This window comes from Symphalangus syndactylus, chromosome 11 (genome assembly GCF_028878055.3).
Source record: "Symphalangus syndactylus isolate Jambi chromosome 11, NHGRI_mSymSyn1-v2.1_pri, whole genome shotgun sequence".
Taxonomy (NCBI): Eukaryota; Metazoa; Chordata; class Mammalia; order Primates; family Hylobatidae; genus Symphalangus; species Symphalangus syndactylus.
Genome location: NC_072433.2, coordinates 41,722,701 through 41,741,455, shown reverse-complemented (window position 1 = coordinate 41,741,455; position 18,755 = coordinate 41,722,701). Strand labels below are relative to the sequence as shown.

Sequence of the window (18,755 nt, the reverse complement as noted above, 5' to 3'; positions counted from 1 at the left end):
GAACAGTGGGTACCTATTGGTGCATGTCACAGGGAGGGGGTGGCAGGGGGAACTAGGCAGATATATGACAGAGTTAAGACAAAGACGTGTCACTGTTTGAAATTTTTTAATAAATTACTGGGTTTTAACACATGTGAGTGTATTCCCTGGCAAAATTTGCATGAAAAAGGAAAGGAAATAAGAAATGGAGTGGGGAAAGATAGGCAGGGTAAGCAGGAGAGAAATTCCCCAAAATGACACAGCCAGCAAGGACCACAGCCAGATTTCAAACCCTGCAGGTCACCCTAAAGCCCTGCTTTCGAGTACTGTAGAACAGTGACTCTGAGTTCTCACAATAACTCCATGAGATAGCATAAAAGAGTAAACAGAACCTGAAAAAAAAGGTGTTCTCAAGATTACACAAACATTAAAACTGCAAATATTGTTTTCTTCCTACTACACCACAGCCACAATAATGAACATGACAATTATACTGTAAAAATATTATAAAATGTTGACTTGGTACTAATTCAACTCACTTTCCCTCCAGTATGTTTATTTCACAGGTAATTGTAGAAGATCAAAAATAAGCAAGGGGTTTTTAAAGGAAGTATTAAAGCAGACAGTCTGTGTGTTAGTTTCCTGTTGCTGCTGTAACAAATACTCCAACCTCAGTGGCTAAAGCAACACCAATCTATTATCTTACACTTCTGAAGTCCAACATAGATCTCAACAGGCTGAAATCAAGGTGTCAGCAGGGCTGCATTTCTTCCTGGAGTCTTTAGAAGAGGCTCTAAAGGGCTCTCAAGAAATCCCTTTCTTGTCCTTTTCATCTTCTAGAGTCTGCTCACGTTCCTTGGTTCATGGCCCCTTCTTCCATCTGCATTGCCAGCAAGGGCAGGTCAAGTTATTCTCACATCATTCCGACCTGTTTCTATTTCCATATCCCATTCTCTGATTCTCTCTTCTGCCTCCCTTTTCCATTTTTAAGCCCTTGTGATGACATTGAGCCCTTCTAGTTAATTCAGGATAATTGCCTTATCTGAAGTCAGCTGATTAACAACCTTAATTCCCCTTTGCCATGTAAGATAACATATTCACAGGTTGCAGGGATTAGGACATGGGCATCTTGGGACCATGAGTCAGGCTGCTACAGACCCTTATGCAACTTGAAGGAGAGAAGCATGTCTGCATTGAGCCGTGTATTTTATGGGCTGTTAGTAGATAATACCTAAAAGTAACAGTGTGTTCCCTTGTCAAGTATGTTTGGGGAAACTGGTTTAAACCAAAACCAAGTTGCTTTACTATAGGACTGCAAAATTGTTGGTATGTTAATGTGCATGGTGAATCGCCAAGAGTATATTTTCTGAAAATATTTGACGTGGAATTCCCCTTAATAAATTTCTAAATATTGGCCCTTTCTAAAAATTTTAGAATAAAATGTTAAACATATATATTTTTTCATTTAATACATGGCTGTATTTTCTTTGCTAAAGTTGTATTAGATGTTTGCATTTTCATTTTTTTTTTTTTTATTATACTTTAGGGTTTTAGGGTACATGTGCACAATCTGCAGGTTTGTTACACATGTATCCATGTGCCATGTTGATTTCCTGCACCCATTAACTCGTCATTTAGCATTAGGTGTATCTCCTAATGCTGTCCCTCCCCCCTCCCCCCACCCCACAACAGTCCCCGGAGCGTGATGTTCCCCTTCCTGTGTCCATGAGTTCTCATTGTTCAATTCCCACCTATGAGCATTTTCATTTTTAAGTAAGATTAGGTTATAGCTTTCTTTTAGGGTGTAACTTCTATTAGGTTTTGATATTTTTTTCAAAGGAATTTGGAAGATTTGGCTTCTCGAAAATATTCTTGCATTATCTGGATAATTTAGGTGTTAGCTGCCCTTAAACGTTCAAAAAGAGTGCCCTATAAAACCATTCAGCCATGGTATCATTTTTAAATTTTTGTTCATTAATTATATATATATATATTTTTTTACAACATATAATTTATACATATTAAAATTATTAGACTTCATTTTAGGGCAATTTAAGTTTAGGGAAAAATTGAGGAGAAAGTACATTGAGTTCCCATAGGCCCCTTCACTCCCCACTTCACTCCGCTATGCAATTTTCCCTATTATTAACATCTTGCATTACTGTGGTATATTTGTTTCAACTCATGAGCCAATATTGATATATTATCATTAACTAAAGTTTGTAGTTCATATTAGGATTTATTCTTGGTGTTGTACATTCTACTGGTTTTGTCAAATGTATTAATGATATGTACCCACCATTATAGTATCATACAGAATAGTTTCATTGCCCTAAAAATTCAGGGCTCCACCTCTTCATTCTCCCCTCCCCTCCCTCTGCACAAGCCCCTGGCAAATGCTGATCTTTTGACTGTTCTCATAGTTGTGCCTTTTCCAGGTTTTCACATAGTTGTAATCATACAGTACATAGCCTTTTCAGATTGGCTTATTTCACTTAACAATATGCATTAATGTTCCTGCACATTTTTTTGTAGCTTGGTAGCTTATTTCGTTTTATTGCAAAGTAATATTGCATTGAATGGGCTTGCCTTCATTTGTTTATTCATTCTTTCATTGAAGGACATCTTGATCATTTCTGTGTTTTGACAGTTACAAATAAAGCTATATAGACACTAATGTACAGGTTTTTGTGTGGACATCAATTATCTATTCATTTGGCTAAATATCAAAAACAGCAGTTGCTGATTGTACTGTAAGAACATGTTGGGTTTTGAAACAACGGCCAAACTGTTTTCTAAAGTGGCTGCAGCATTTTACATTCCCACCAGGAATGAATGAGAGCTTTTGTTGCTCCACATCCTCCTTATCATTTGTCAGTGTTTTAGATTCTAGCCATTCTAATTTATAGATGAGTAGTGGTATCTCACTATTGTTTTAATTTGCAGGTCCATAGTAAACTATAATGGTAAGCATCTGTTTGTATGCTCATTTGCCACCTGCATATCTTTTTTGGTGAGATACCTGTTCAGGTCTTTTGCTCATTTTTAAATTTGGCTGTTTTCTTATTGTTGCATCTTAAGAGTTCTTTATATTTTGGATACCAGTCCTTCATTAGATATGTTTTTTGCAACTATTTCCTCCCATTCTATAGTTTGTCTTTTCATTCACTTGACAGTGTGTTTGTAGAGCAATTTTTAATTTTAATGAAGTAAGTCCAACTTACTAATTTTTCTGATGGATCACAATTGATGGATCACAATGTTGTTTTATGGATCACTAAGAAATCAATGCCAAACCCAAGGTCACCTAGATTTTTTGTTGTCTTCTAGGAGTTTTATAGTACTGTAGTTCACATTTAGATCTATAATTTATTTGAAATTAATTTCTGCAAAAACTGTAGGATCTGTATCTAGATTCATTTTTTTGCATGTGATGTTCAGTTGTTTCAACATCATTTGTTGAAAAGACTATTATTTTTTCATTGAATTGCCTTTGCTCTTTTGTCAAAGATCAGTTGACTGCCTTTGTGTAGATCTATTTCTGGGTACTCCATTTTTTTATACCAGCATATTTGTCTCTGTTTTCACCAATACCACAGTGTCTTGACTACTCTAGCTTTATAGTATGCCTTGAAGTTGGGTAGTGTCAGACCTCAAATTTTGTTCTTCTTCAATATTTTTTTGGCTATTCTGGGTCTTTTTTTATAATCTGCTTGTTGGCAACCATAAAATGATTTGCTGGTAGTTTGGTTGGTACTGTATTGGATATATTGATTAATTTGGGAAGGACTGACATCTTGATGATGTCCAGTCTTCCTATTCATGTACATGCAATATATGTTCATTTATTTAAATATTCATTAATTTTTTCATCAAAGTTTTGTCATTTTCTTCATATAGATCTTGTATATATTTTATTAGATTTACGCCTAAGTGTTTCATTTTCTTTTATAGAGCTAATGTAAATGGTATTGTGTTTTTAATTCAAATCCCAACTGCTCCTTGCTGGTATATAGGAAATCAGTTGACTTTTGTATAGTAGCCTTGTATCCTGCAACATTTCTAAAATTGCTTAATAGCTCTAGGAGTTATTTATTTATTTGTTTACTTATTTATTTATTCTTTGAAATTTTCTACGTAGACAATCATGTCATCTGTGAACAAAGAAGGCTTTATTTCTTTCTCCAAACCTTTATAAATTTTATCTCCTTTTCTTGTCTTATTGCATTAGCTAGGGGTTCCAATATGATGCTGAATAAGAGTGGTGAAAGCAGACATTATTACCTTGTTCCTGATCTTAGAAGGATACCATCTATTTTCTCACCATTATGATGTTAGCCATTGTTTTTTTGTAGAACTCTTTATGAAGTTGAGGAAGTTCCCCTTTATTCCTAGTTTACTGTGAGTTTTCATGATGAATGAGTGTTGGATTTTGTTAAATGATTTTTTTTTCCGCTACTACTTATTTGATATAACTGATTATATAATTTTTCTTCTTTAGCCTATTGATGTGATAGATTATGTTCATTGACTTTTGAATGTTGAACTAGACTCTTATACCTAGAATAAATCCCACTTGGCTATGTGTATAATTCTTTATATTGTTAAATATGATCGGCTAATATCTTGTTGAAGATTTTTGCATTGATGTTTATGAGAGATATTGGTCTTTAGTTTCCTCTTTTCATAATGTTTTTGTCTAGTTTTGGTATTACGTTAATGCTGGTGTCATAGAATGAGTTGGGAAATATTCCTTCTATTTTCTGGAAGAAACTATAAAAACGTAGTAGCATTTCTTCCTTAACTGTTTGAATTCACTAGTGAAAATATGCAGGTCTGGTGCTATCTGTTTTGGAAGGTTATTAATTATTGATTCAATTTGGTTATAGATATGGGCCTATTTAGATAATCTATTTGTCCTTGTGTGAGTTTTGGTTACATCATTCGCAAAGTTGGTTCATTTTCTCTAGGTTATCAAAGTTACATACAGTTATTCATAATCCTGGTATCTTTTTAAATAGTAGATCTTTGACAAATACTTACATATATTTTCTGGTTATTGAAATAGTATGGATGCTTCCTTGATTTATCTTTGTTGAGCCAACTTTAACAATTTATCTCCTTAGGAAGTTAGTATTTTGATCTATATTTTTAAATGTATTGGCATAATGTTGCACAAAATATTTCTTCTAGCTCATCTAATCTCTTAACATTTATATTTCCAGCTTCTGTTTTACTTTAAAAGTTGTAATTCTCTTTCTTCTCGTCTCTTCTTTTAAAGACTTTCAAGGAAGAGGGGGTAATTTTAATGCTCTGAGGAGGTTTTTGGTTATTAATTACATTTTGTTTTCTAATTTATTATATTCAGCTGCTATTATCATTAGTTATCTAATAATTTTACTTGGATTGTTTTGGTGTTATCTTTAGTTTCATAAGTTAAATATTTAATTTATTTCAATTTTTTATATCTTTCTTGTTTAATAACCAAAATATCCATGATGAGGCTACATACTTTTGTAAATGATTTGTAACCTTGGGTTTGAGTTGCTCTAAGGTTTGTATGTTATAGGATTTCTTAATATTTTCTTTATGGTAATATGATAAATATTGACAAATGTTTCCATAATAAAAAAGAACATGTCTTTGCTATAGATTATACAGTTTTGCATATATTTATTACATGTGCTGGTTAATAGTTTCCATTTCTTACTTTGCTTTCTCTTCACTTTCACTACATTTAAAGATCTAATTCTCTTCACTTTCTAGAAACACCTTTTAGAGATTTTTTACTTCAGAAGTCTAAAACCAGAGGATCCAGACATATGACCAATCATATTAGATTTTCAAAGTTTGTCCTAGCTGCCTTTCTCAGATGGAAGAATGTGTGATTGTTCTGATGGCCACTGGCAGTTTCCTGCCAAGGGAACACAGACTGATTGTTTACTGTATAAACGAGTTGCTGGGACACACTGAATTTTCTGGGGTAGAATTTGATCTCCACACAATATAAACAGCAAAGCAGAAAAAGGGGAAAAAATTTATTTTCTTCTGTGTTTCCAAGGAATGAGATCTCAAAGGCGACAATGTAGCCATCCCATGAAACAGCCAATAAACACTCAACAGCCAACATCTCATCTAGATTCTTTCTCTGTAATATCCTCATCAGCCTACTACTCTGCCTCCCACCATCATCTCTGGTCTGTCTCAAGGCCTAATTAATTCAGACTAGGGCCTGTATAAGAACTTCCTAACTGATGGTTCTGCTTTCTGTCTCTGTTCCTTCCTGTCATTTAACCCCAATAACCTATATTCCTAAAGCACTACTCTGAGAACAGCGTTCCCTTAAAATCTCCCTACACGATGAAGCCAAAACTTCTTAGACACCAGATTTCCTTGAGAATAGGACCAGCCCTCCTTTCTAGCCTTTTCAACCTACCCCTTTACATTAACCCTTATGACATCCCAGTCATAAACTCATGAACTGCATACCCATTTTTTACTTTGTCATCATGAAACATTGTCAAGCTGAAAATCTTTTGTTTCCTACATTAGAAATTGGGATACCTAAAGTCATGGTTCCATAAGTACCTTGTGATGTACTAGGCATTGTAGTGAATGTTCTACATGTATTATCTTCACTTAATCTTCACAACATTTCGATGCAATAGGCATTGTTATTATCACTGGCCATTTAACACACAAGGGCATGGACACTTAGAGCAGCAAAGTCTGAATCCAATGCATACTTGGTTAAGTATTATGCTGTACTCTTCCTTAATTACCCTGCCAGGACCAAGAGAATCCTTGCAGCCTAGACTAATGACTCACATAAAGTAGGCACTCATTATATAGTGAATAAATGGTTGAATGACTGAGGAAATGTGAAAAGACAGCTTAAAATGCTTTAGAAATGGTAAATTACTGTGCAAGTATTATATATCATCCACAAAATCACTATTATTAAGCTGCTTTTATGATGAAAGTTGATACCTTTTTTCATTTATATCTATGCCTTGTATTAATATTTGCTAAGTGAAAACATTGATCTAGGTTTTTGTCAATTGTTTTTCCTCTAAAGCCAAGCAGAAACTTCATCTTCCATCATGTGAACACCTTGTCCAATTGGCAAATATTACAGTAAGAAAACATCATGTTGAAATTAGCCTTCTATTCTTGTATATTATTGAAAAATCAGAAGTACAAGAGCAAAGGCTGTAGAGGAGCTGTGTGCATGCACCTGTGTGTGTGTGTATGTGTGTTTGTGTGTGTGTGTGTGTGTGTGTGTGTGTACGTTTGTCCAACATTTTCAAACATTTAGTTTTACTACATTTACTCTTTCTGACCTGGTACTATCTCAAACTGCATACAAGCAGCAGATGTCAGTGTTGTGCAACTTTCAGGCTGACTGCTTGCAGAGGCAAGCTGTTCTTTGTTGCTTAGAGACAGAATCAACAGTCATTTGTACCCACAAACAAACACCCTTAGGTGCTAGGTAAATCGTAGAGGTCTCCCACAAAGAAACTGTAATTTGAGAAATTACACAGCAACTTATAAAGATGTAGTTGTGATTCAAAGGTTGCAATGGATGGGCACAGCATAAATAGTGGAATCTATCATGTTTTGCTGGCCTAGAAGGAGATAGGGACACCCAGAAAGCACTGGTTTGGCTCCTTTGTCACAACTGCTGTGAGCCAGAGCAAAGAAAGTTCAGACTAAATCGGCCTTGTTTGATGAAAGAACAGTGCTTTCTATTTGCAACCCATGTGGTCAGATGGCCAAACTCCTAATATGTCCTCAAAGCCCAACATAATCTGGTTCCTGACTGCTTCTATAGCTTTCTTGGGAGACACTCTTTCTCCTTTTTCTCCGCTGCAGCCACTGCATTCTTCCGAGCTCACAGGCTCTGCTTGTAATGCTCTTGCCACATGCCCCTGTCTCTCCTTTAGTGTCTACTCTTCAGATGTCAGCTCAAATGTCCCTTTATCCTGAAAGGTCAGGCTCCATACATCAGGTCTTTCTTTTATGGTCTCAAAGTACCCTTTAATGCCCCCCCATAGACTTGTCACAATTTTCAATTATATATGTGTCTGATTCTTTAATTAATATCTGTGTACCCAGCTCCAATAAAAGTGCCAATTCCATAAAGGTAGATTATGTGGCTGTTTTGCCCATTAATGTTTCCCTAGTACCTAGCATGGTACACGGCATATGGAAGATTCTCAATATATAAATGTTAAGTAAAAAAATAAATGTTAAAAGGGTGAATGAATGGATAAATAAGTAAATTGGTGAATGAACAAATACATGAATTGAGTCCATCTACTCTTCCTCTGAATAGACATCCATGTACCAGTGAGCGAATACAAGGTAGGCTGGCTTAAGAAGAGGGGAGTATCTCAAATACCTGGAAATAGAGTGATCACTGTTGTTCCAGGATTCTGAGAATAACTCAGCAGGTTGAGAGATTGACCTGCACAAATGGATTGTGACTTGGGCCTACATTCTGGTGGCAGAGCTTGAGTTCTCCCCTGCAGCAGTGAATTTCTGTCTAGCACTTCTGAATGCACCCGTCACATACTGGTCTCCTATCAGTAAAGAAAGGGGATCAGGTTGCAAATATGTGAGGAATACGGGCCTTTCTTCAGAATCGTGTATTTGGGATGTATCATGTGACAGAAAAGAGCTTATAGACAAAGATAAAGAGAGATAAATGGGTTGATTTTTTTCTTCTAGGGTATATACCCAAAGGGGAGAATAATCTGGCTATTTTTCTTTCTTCCACAAGATGGGGCAATCGGAATGAATTTAACTACAAAGGAGAACACCAGTAAATGTCTTTTCCATGTTAAACAGCCCTATTCGGTCAGACCAGAAAAATGCGGCTGGTTTTGAACTTGTTTATGCGACTGTATAGCATTTCCTGAAAATGGTAGGCCTGGGGTAGACAACAGTTAGGCTGGAGCGGAAAGCCTAGGGCACATGCCCACTATATATTGGAGTCAAAGGGGTGCTGCCCAGCTTCCAGAACTCCCAGCATTCCAGCCCCAGGTAGTTGCAAGGGTCTCTGGCTCAGAAACAGCTGCTGCAAAATGGAGCAAATTTACCATGCAGAAACATTTTCTCACATTAGAAGGAAATTCTCGATGAGATATAATGATGTCTACTTTGAACTAAATTATTGTAATATAATAAATCACGGTGTACAAATTCTAGTTCTTAATATCTTAGTCTACTGCTTACAGTCTGCAAGATGATTTCATTCAGTGGAATATTCCACAATGCATTAAATCAGATTGTACATAAAATAATTATGACACTAGAGTTTTATTATTCTACCTATGACCTATTTGCACATAATCCTTCTTGCTTCTTTCTGGTTATAGGTCTATTACTAGATCATTGTAAATTTTTCTCTGGAAAGAAATTAGGGGAAATGGGCTTGACAACAATTTCTAGATTAAATTAGCACTGTTCAGAAAGATAATTAATATTGGTGTGGTACTTTTTTGATCATTGTCTCATTTGATTTTCCCAACAACCTGTAGGCTAAATATTACTTTCATCATCACTCTTTCGCAAATATACGACATGGGATATTTACTTATTCAAGTGTCAATATGGGATATTTATTTACTTAAGTAGGCACAGCAGGTAAAACCTGGAGATAGCCATGAACATGGCCTTCAGGTTCCAGTTCTGACAGGTCATGGAAGAGAGTGGGGAAAAGAGAGAAATTAGAGAAGGGAACTAGCACATGCTTTTATGAGGGCTAAATACACATTGTATAAGGTAGGAAACCCAGCCAAAGTGGCTTAAACCTCAAAAATAATGGATTGGCTCCCATAATAGAAAAATCCAGAAGTTCTAGTTCCAAAATATGTCATCGTGGATCTAGTCCTTGAGGACAGCTAGTTTCACCTGATATTTTCAGTTCATCCAGGTTATTTCCTTATGGTAACAAAATAATCTAAGCAGGTTCATGTCTCATAGGGTCCCACTGAACCACATTGTTCTGGAGAAAAGAGTGCCTCTTCCTGAAGTTCTCTCACCTGTGACTCACCCTCTCATTGGCTCAAACGGGCTTAAAGGTCCATCCCTGAACCAATCTCAGCTGGGGAGATAGGCATGACTTATTGTCTTAACCCAATCAGAATTCCTACGCTGAAGCCAATTGCACTCAAACCCTCCTTGCTAACAGTGGGACAGCTGTACATTATACAAAAAGAAAGCCAGGAGAAGGAGAAAATGGGGAAATCATAAAATATACCTACATTTTTTGGAGTTTAACAAATTAGAAAACATTGTCTCTTTTAATATATAAAAATTTATAAGAGTCCTAGGACAATCCTGGTTGATACACAATTATTTTTAAAAAGCAATAAACCATTGTAAAATGTTCTGAAGAAGGCCTTAAGCATTAGCTTTAGAAAACTTAAAAACTAAATTTATAGATATTACATGAGCAACACCTGATGCCTAAAAAGCAGAGGATTGCTCAGTAACCCTGGAGAATTTAGACATTTAGAGCAGGCAAGTGTTAAGAGGTGGGAAAAAATACCAAGAATAAAAACATCCACTTAGGTTGAAAACTTGCTAGGTCCTTTATATAAACATCTTCAAGAAGTACTATCCAATAAAACCTCCAAGGGCACTCTGTCTCCTCAACCACTAATTTTTTCAAGCAACTCTGTCCTCATTACTACAAGCGTTTGGAGTGATAGGACCTCCCTATATCACAGGGTTTTGTGACAAATAAAGGCAAGAATGTGCATAAAAGGCTTTGTTAATGTAAATGCTCACAAATGTAAGAATTATACTGCTTAGAATTTTATGTATAGTTTTTAAGATGCTGTAGAAAAAAAAAAGACATATCTACTAAAAAACAGGTTCTACATTGACCTTAACAAAATAGATAGATATCAGTTACATATAGCTCGCTTGCATCAACCTCCCATTTTCCCACTTCATCAATCTCAACTCTCTCAGATCTTCGCCTAATGCACTCCACATAGTATACTCTGAACTTTTTGCATGACCCAAATGGTATACATGGATCCATATGCCTGTTTTCAAGATTGGCTAATTGGCCTCATTTGCACAATAAACTATTAAGAACTCTCTAATAAAAGTCAAAAATGTTGCCACACTTTGTTAAAGAGCTAAAGGTTCTGAAATGCAATGCCTATCATCACTTTATAAAAGAGCTGAATTTGAGAGGAAAAACTCTTACGAACCCTTATTGAAGGATAATTTTCCCAATGGACACAGTCTTAGGAACAGTTGGGACCAGGGACTCCAATGCCACCAAGATTCTCTCTTTTTCCCAACTCTGCTTCTCTGTTTGCTGGCTTCATTCTTTCCACGCAAACCAGCTTTCTCAACATAGTGAAAAACATGGCTGTCTAAGCTTCCATGGCTGTAAACTTCTATCTCCTATTTCCAATTTGAAAAATTCCAGGAAGAGATTGGCCTACACTGGACTGGATGTCCAACCCTTTATCGATCCATCATGTCCAGGGTATAAGGTCTGCTAAATGCATTGTAACTGTAGACAAATATTTGTAGTTGGGAATGTAAGAGCTCCCCACCAAAAAGAGGGCCTATTTTTACAAAATAAATGAATAGTTTGTCCTGGTAGTGGTTGTCCTGGGTAGGCAAAAGATTAGTGTCCACATAAAAAGGCAGAGTTAGTAAAGACATGAGTCTGCCCCTGTAAAACAGTACCAGTCAAACATTTCCCCAGGTCCGAGACTTGTTTACTCTATAATAAGAAAAATAAACCTGCCTATTTCACCAAACTGTGGCAACAATTGCCTGAAACGTGAGTGCATAGTAACTTCAAAAATATTACAAAATTTCAAGGTATGACTGTTGCTATTACTATCTATATAGGTAACTAAATTTCCCATTTTTCACACTGATGCCTGGAGTCAGACTGACACAGCAAGTAGTTTGAACAAATTGAAGCTCATCTAACATCACAGGCTGTGAGTACACTCCTTCTCAAGCCATATTGCCGTCCAGCTGTGCATGGTTTATTATGCCAAATTCATCAAGAGATATTTGAGCTTCTCAGGGGGCAGGGGTAGGGGAAGACAGAATAAGACTCAGATGGAAGGAAATAACTCAACCAAAAAACCTCTGGTTAGTCTACTTCCTAGAGAACTTCCTTCTACTTTCCAAACTCTTAGTCACTGTTCTATCTTCCAGACAATTATCAGCTAATTAATTTCCATGCGGACAAAGATCACTGTTTAATAGGTCAGCAGTGTATCACCTTGAAGTGAAAATCAGCAAAGGAAAGAAGGGTAGATGATAAAAGGCATCAATAGTATGATGTCCGTCCTAAGTCAACACTGGGAATAGGGATTCAGTCACTGGGCACCAACTTCACTGCTAATGAATGATGAGTGACTGACTATGATACCTAAGGCTTGTTATTTCCGTGCTACCTTTCCCTTTACATAATATCAAAGGGAAAGTCCCCAAATAATGACAAAACACACCATTTATATTGCACACTATAATTTCCTGGGCATGTTCCCATATGCCATTTATCTAAAATGATGCACGTACAGTCTATTATAAACATTGCTGAACTTGGGAGACTTAAGTACTTGCCACTTACTCAGTTTGGTGGCCTTGGGAAAAGTCTTGACTTCCATTTCTTCATTTGTAAATTGGGGATAAGAGTATATTTTTCAACATGTTAGCATGAGGCTTGAATGCAATGATTTATAAGTTATTTGTAAAGTGTGACATAAACATGAAGAGTTTTTCATAAGGCCTAGTGAAAATCTCAGCAAAGGATGCAATGAAAATAAAGAAATCCTATGTTTCAACTTAATAAAACTTGGATTCAAACGATGCCAAGGACTTGACCCGAAGTCACCCACAGTTAGCTGAAAGGTACAAGGCTTCCAGTTCCAAGCCCTCTTTCCTATACTGCCTCACGGATGATCCACCAGGGGTGGACATCAATCTTTCCTCTGAAAATATGTCTTCTATTATGTAAGCTAGGAAAAGAAAATGTAACTGAAGACATAGAATGAGTCATCCAGCAATTAGTTACCCTACATAATGCCACTGATAATACATAGAACAATGGCTGTATTTCTTCAGCACACAATCTGTCTCAAGCACCAGACTAAGCAATTTACATGCATTAAATCATTTAATCCTCAGAATTAGCCTATGAGGTAGGTATGATTAGTGTCCCCATCTTTCAGATGAGGAAGATGAGGCACATGGGAATTAAGTATCCTGTCCCAAGTCACTTAGTGAGTGGCAGAGTGAGTATTCAACACAGACAAATTAGCTTCTGTGTCTGTAATCCTAACCATTATGCTAGGCCATCTCCCAAGGACACCAAGCCTAGTGCACTATCTGATTCTACCTTTTAAAAACTCAAACAAGAGAAAGATGGATTTTATCCAGAGTTTTGAGCTGTATCTCATGTATTTCCAGAGGTTTTCCCACCAGTTTCTGGCTTCATACTGTCCAGCATTGATCTCAAATATCCATCTTATCAACATTGATCTCAGGGGTTTAAAATCATTTTGAAGGCGACAAAGTGAAGCACTTGTCCTTCTGGACAGCCCACCTCCTGTCTTGGTTTGTCAGTTTTAGCAAATGTGTGTTCAGGCACAGTCGAAAGCCTGGAACAGAGACTCACCAGGCCCAGCACCATCCTTGCCTTTCCCATGTGGGAAGAATGCTTCTCCAGAAACAAGGTTGATCTCGGAAGTTAGCTGTTGCCCAAATGGCAGGAGAGAGCAGCTTAAGGGAGTCACACTGAAAGTGATTTTAAATTACACAAATTCAGCGAATACAGAAAGAGAAAGAAAATTTAAATCAATGATACTAGACCGTGCTATACATTAGAATCACCTGACAAAGCTTAAAAAACAACTACCAAAACTTGGCCCACTCTGGAACAGCTAAACCAGAATGCTTGAGGACAGCACCTTGCTTTAAATCCTGCAGGCATTTTCTGCACTTGGCTAGTGAACTTCAGATGGGAAAACTCTCCCTTTGGTCTCAGTTCCCAGGGGCCTTTCACAGTATGACCATCTCGCTGCACAGAGTGTAATTCATAATACAGTATAAAATTATATTTAGCATATTAAATTATTATGTGCTAAATATTACTGAATATATTATACATTTATAAATATATTCAGGTATATTTAGTTTTTTGTTTTGATTTGTTTTTTTTGCACCGGGACATCAGTGAGTACAGGTTTAAACTCAGAAGATGCAATAGGCTTTGCTACCGTATCAAGTTAGCTGAAGGACAAATAGAGGAAATGTACCTAGCACACCATCTTAAACTAAGTGGGAGGCTAGGCAACCACCTAAATACACATCTTTTTTTGTCCCCTCATCTATTCAGGACAAGTATAGCTACTGCACATGAGTACCAATGTGAGTTCACCATCTTTATATGGAGAACCTGCAGCCTCAGTTTGCTGCCAGTCTTTAGCCTTTCTGGCCTCATGAGTCATCCCCAAACTCATTGTTGTCCCTTTCTAGGAATAGTGTCACAGATGGGAGTTAAACAGCACACAGGTAGACATACCAACTCTGTAGTTTCAAAGAGCTGGTACTGTAAGAAGGCCTGGTAGCTCTTGACTCAGTTCTATCTCTATCTCTATTTTTATCTCTCTCTCTCTCTCTCTATCTCTAAATCTATCATCTATCTAGCTATCTATCTCTATAATTTATCCATCTATGAAGAGAGATACTACCAAGCAAGTAGGCTGTGAATACCTCTGTATTTGCAATATTTTGAAGAGTACTAGCTGCTGTGAAACCTAATCTCTAAGGGAGCTGCAATTTTGCAATTAAAATTAAAAATTTAATTCTGCCAGTTAGTTCTACTGAGATTCTATCTGTAAATTTAGCCTTCAGCCTGGCCGATGAGAGGTTCTAATTTAATTGGGCAATAGCAAGATAATTTAGAGATGCATGAAGCACTATAATGCTTCTCTGAGGAGCACATGTGATTGCTTACTTTTTTGTGCCCATTACACAGAGGCATTGGGAAAAGACCAGCCAGAGTTTAAGAGAAAAGGTGGCGCTGCAGCAGATTAAGCACTACCAGCCCCGACCTGACTAGGGGCTTTGCTGGCCCTGTCATTAATGAGCAAGACCTACACTTGGGCTCCTGAAGCTTCCTGGCCAGGCCAATCAACAGATGCCTAAGACTCCTGTCCTGGGTTTTGAAGGCCCCAGCCAGCCCTAGGTTCTTACTTGTCAAAGGGCACACATAAGGATCTCAGTCCTTTACACTTGGCGGTTACTGTGGCTGCGTGTCTCGAAGATAGTCCCTGCTCGCTGCTGGGCAAGAGGCCTTTCCTAAACATCAATTGTCAACATGAAACCAGTTTTGTTATGGGCAAAATGGTGTTTCCTTCTCCCAGCACCAGCACTTTGCTAAACCATATGTCCACAGGCCACACAAGTCTTATTTAGTTACTTGTTTATCTTTCCAGAAATGAACCCAATGAGTCTGCTGACACTCAAAGGCCAAAAAAAAAAAAAAAAATTATAAAAGCTATAGAGTACAAATAGTCCTGTTTTAAAAGCAGGGGGGTGGGGCCCCGCGTGGAGAACAAAGCCCTACTTTGAAGACTTACCGATTCTAATTTGGAGCCATTTCCCACTCCCAATTCCAAATCTGCATCATTAAACCATGAAAGAGTGAAGAGTAATAATCGTGAGCACGCTGAGTATTTCTTAATGATTTTCTGTCTTATACCCAAAGCAAATAAGCCAAATGCTTACTCAAAGCCTAGGGGGGGAGTAGGGTGGGACTTGGTTTTGCAATTTCTTTTTTTTTTTCTATAGTCTTTCTTCTTCCACTGAAAGTGTCTATAAAATTTTTAAAGGAAAGTAGGTTGCTAAAATGTACTTAATTTGCCATGATAGATTGAGTCCATGCTTCAGTGACTGTAATTGAATCTGTGACCTATTTCTTTAGTAAAGTAGAAATAGTCTCTGGGGTTTTTGTCACTACCATCTTTTAATGAAATTCAAAAAGACTGTCAAAATGTCTACACTTTTTCTGCTGGTTGTTAATGTTATTACTTTACAATTTGTTACTTTTTAATTAATCTTAATAAATGTGTACACACTCTACCTGGCCGTTGGAAATGCTAGACATTGATTCTTCACTCTTTTAAAGCCAAGCAAAATTAACAGGACAGAAAAGGCACAGCAGCCAGGAAAGGTCTTCATATATATTTGGCTGCACTTTTAAAAAATATTTTGAGGCATCAGTTTAAGGGTCTGCCTCCAATAAGAGGGGGTTGTGGAGAGTCAACAGCAAAAGGCTGAGGGGCTCTGCCCATGGCTGTCCTCTTGATGCCACCACTAACTGCTCCCACTTTGCTTGAGGGCTGCATATGTGGCAAGCCGACAGCCTGGGGGAGCAATATTTTATTGACAAAATGTAAGAGAAAATATGTTCGGCTGCTTTTAAGCAGTGGTGTAGGAGGGTGTTACAGAACCAGATGGTCTAAGTTAGTCTTTCATTTGCCAGGATGATGGGAAAGCACTGCCTTGCTCTGCAACTGAAATGGTGGTGGCCGCTTTGCCAATGGACTGTTGGCTGTGATTTCCAGGGACAGTTGTTCCTCCAGATGCAAAGTGCCCAAGGCTCTGGGTGAGCTCTGAAATTCATCTCCTAAGGTGTCTGTGGTGGGAGTGGGGAGAATGCCTTCAGGTCTTTGCCATGATGGTGTTGAAAGGGAAGTTTTGCAGCAGTTCTCAAACGTGGCCCCAGATCACAGCATCACTTAAACTACTAAATCTGAAATCTGGGGATGGGGCCCAGCAATCGGTGGCCCAGCAATAGTTCTGTTGATGACTCTTTTGTGAACCATTAGATTAGAGAAAGGAATTAAGGTGGCTGGAGCCTGGAAGTGGGGGTAATGGATGAAGATGAGTCACATTAGGGTCAGATTGTGAACTATCAGGAGTTCTCATGTTACCTAACTATACTCAGGGCTCTTCTATCTCTTTGCCTGTGATATTCCTGTGGCTAGAAAGCATCATCTCCCACTTCCTGTTTACCTCTTCCCTATCTCAGTTTTTCAAAATGTTAGCCATTTTCCAATGGCATTTGCAGTGTCTCTTACCCTATAGACTTTTCTCACTACTTCAAGAACATTTGGTCAGTCTCTTCACTGAAACCCCAAGGCTGTGACTTTTCTTGCAGCACCTAGATTTAGCTTTGTTTCTGTAGAAAAAAAATCTTTTGAGGGCAGGTGGTCTGCCTGGTCATTAGTGGATGCTCATAATGCCTATTATGATGCAAGCAACACAGGAGTTGTTAAAAAGACTTTTGAAACATAAAGATTTTTATTCAGTTGAATACGTAGACAACCACCAGCTAATCTCTATTGGCTTGTTAAGTAATCCAGTTCTCCCCTTTGTCTGGTAATCAAAGTAGACCTCCACTCATGAACCAATGAATGGATCACATGGTCAGAAGGTTCTAGAAACACAATGGTTCAGTTTGACACACACTAGCTGAGTAGGCTGCCAAGTCTAGTGCTAAGTGCTTGGAGATAAACAAAATACAGTCCTTGTCTTTGTAAAGCACACATTTCTAATGGAAAAAGAACACCTAATCAGATCATTTCAATGTCCTATGATAAGCAGAGAGCTACGCACAAAGATTGATGTGAGCACAAAGCATGACCTCCCTCTGATACCACTCTGGAATTACAAAAAAATGTTTATTGTAAAAAAAATGTATGAGTTAAATCTTGAAGAATGAGGAAGAATAGCAAGGAAAAGAGAGTATAGAAGGAAGTTCTAATAAAGAGAACAGCACAAAGGCATGGAGGTGTAAACGATGTCTTGGTAAGAGGGGGAGGGCCTCATGAATGGTAAGTACTCTGGCATTGGTAGACCACAAATTTCTAGTTGGAGACTAGCAGAAGGCTATGTTGCAGAGCAGGGAACCAGCCATAGAGGGTTTTGTAGTCCATGCAAGGAAATTTGGAATTTATTCTGGAAGACTTAGAGAACAACAGGAGTAGTGGTTAGATTTGCATTTTAAATAGATCATTCTGGCTCCAATGGGAGGAGGGGTTCAAGGGAATGAGGCTGGATGGTGACGAGAGAGGACAAGATGAGCCCTGGGCATTTGCAGATTTCCCCAGGGACACAAAGTAGGATTCACTCTCAAATCAATTACAACGAGTTCTTTCTCATTAGGGGGAAAACCTAAGCAGAGTACAAGTCTGAGTGAGACGTGGCAGGCCTTGCTCCTGGTAAATAGAAGGATAGCCAGGCTGGTTTGGATGAGAATAAGCTCATCTTGTATGAGTAGCCGCTCTGCCCCACCTCATTTGATTAATAAGAATTTCCAGCCTGTGGACTTGAACGTAACAGACCATGATGGCTTGAACAGGCATTCATCAATCACTATATCTCCCCAAACCTCCAGACAGACTGACTTGGAGTGATAACTATTCCCTCTCTCATTCTTACGATCTACACTTTATAATTTCCTAGTACATTTCACTTGATCAGCCAAATAGCCATTTTTTACATACTTCCTATAGCAAGTGCTGGAAAGAAAAAGAGATTTAAACTACATACAATAATAATCACAGCATTGGTATTGCTGCTGAGTAATCTAAAGTCTCAAAGGGCAGTTCGTTCCCATAATCAGGCCCCTGAGATCCTAGGTGTGTGGAGAGAGAAAAGAAGAATCCTGAAGAATCTCATCACTCAATGGAAAACTAACATTTAAAATG

General features: G+C 37.8%; 1 long non-coding RNA gene across 1 annotated transcript in view; it reads right to left on the bottom strand.

Moving 5' to 3' along the window:
- The window catches only part of LOC129493049 (uncharacterized), a 57,585-nt gene extending 40,369 nt beyond the window's left edge, over positions 1 to 17,216 (bottom strand). The window contains exons 1-2 of the long non-coding RNA XR_008661019.2: positions 17,124 to 17,216; positions 13,655 to 13,773 (exon numbers count right to left, since the gene is read on the bottom strand). This is a non-coding gene — a long non-coding RNA (uncharacterized lncRNA). The remainder of the gene's footprint in view (positions 1 to 13,654; positions 13,774 to 17,123) is intronic.
- Positions 17,217 to 18,755: the final 1,539 nt, after the last annotated feature.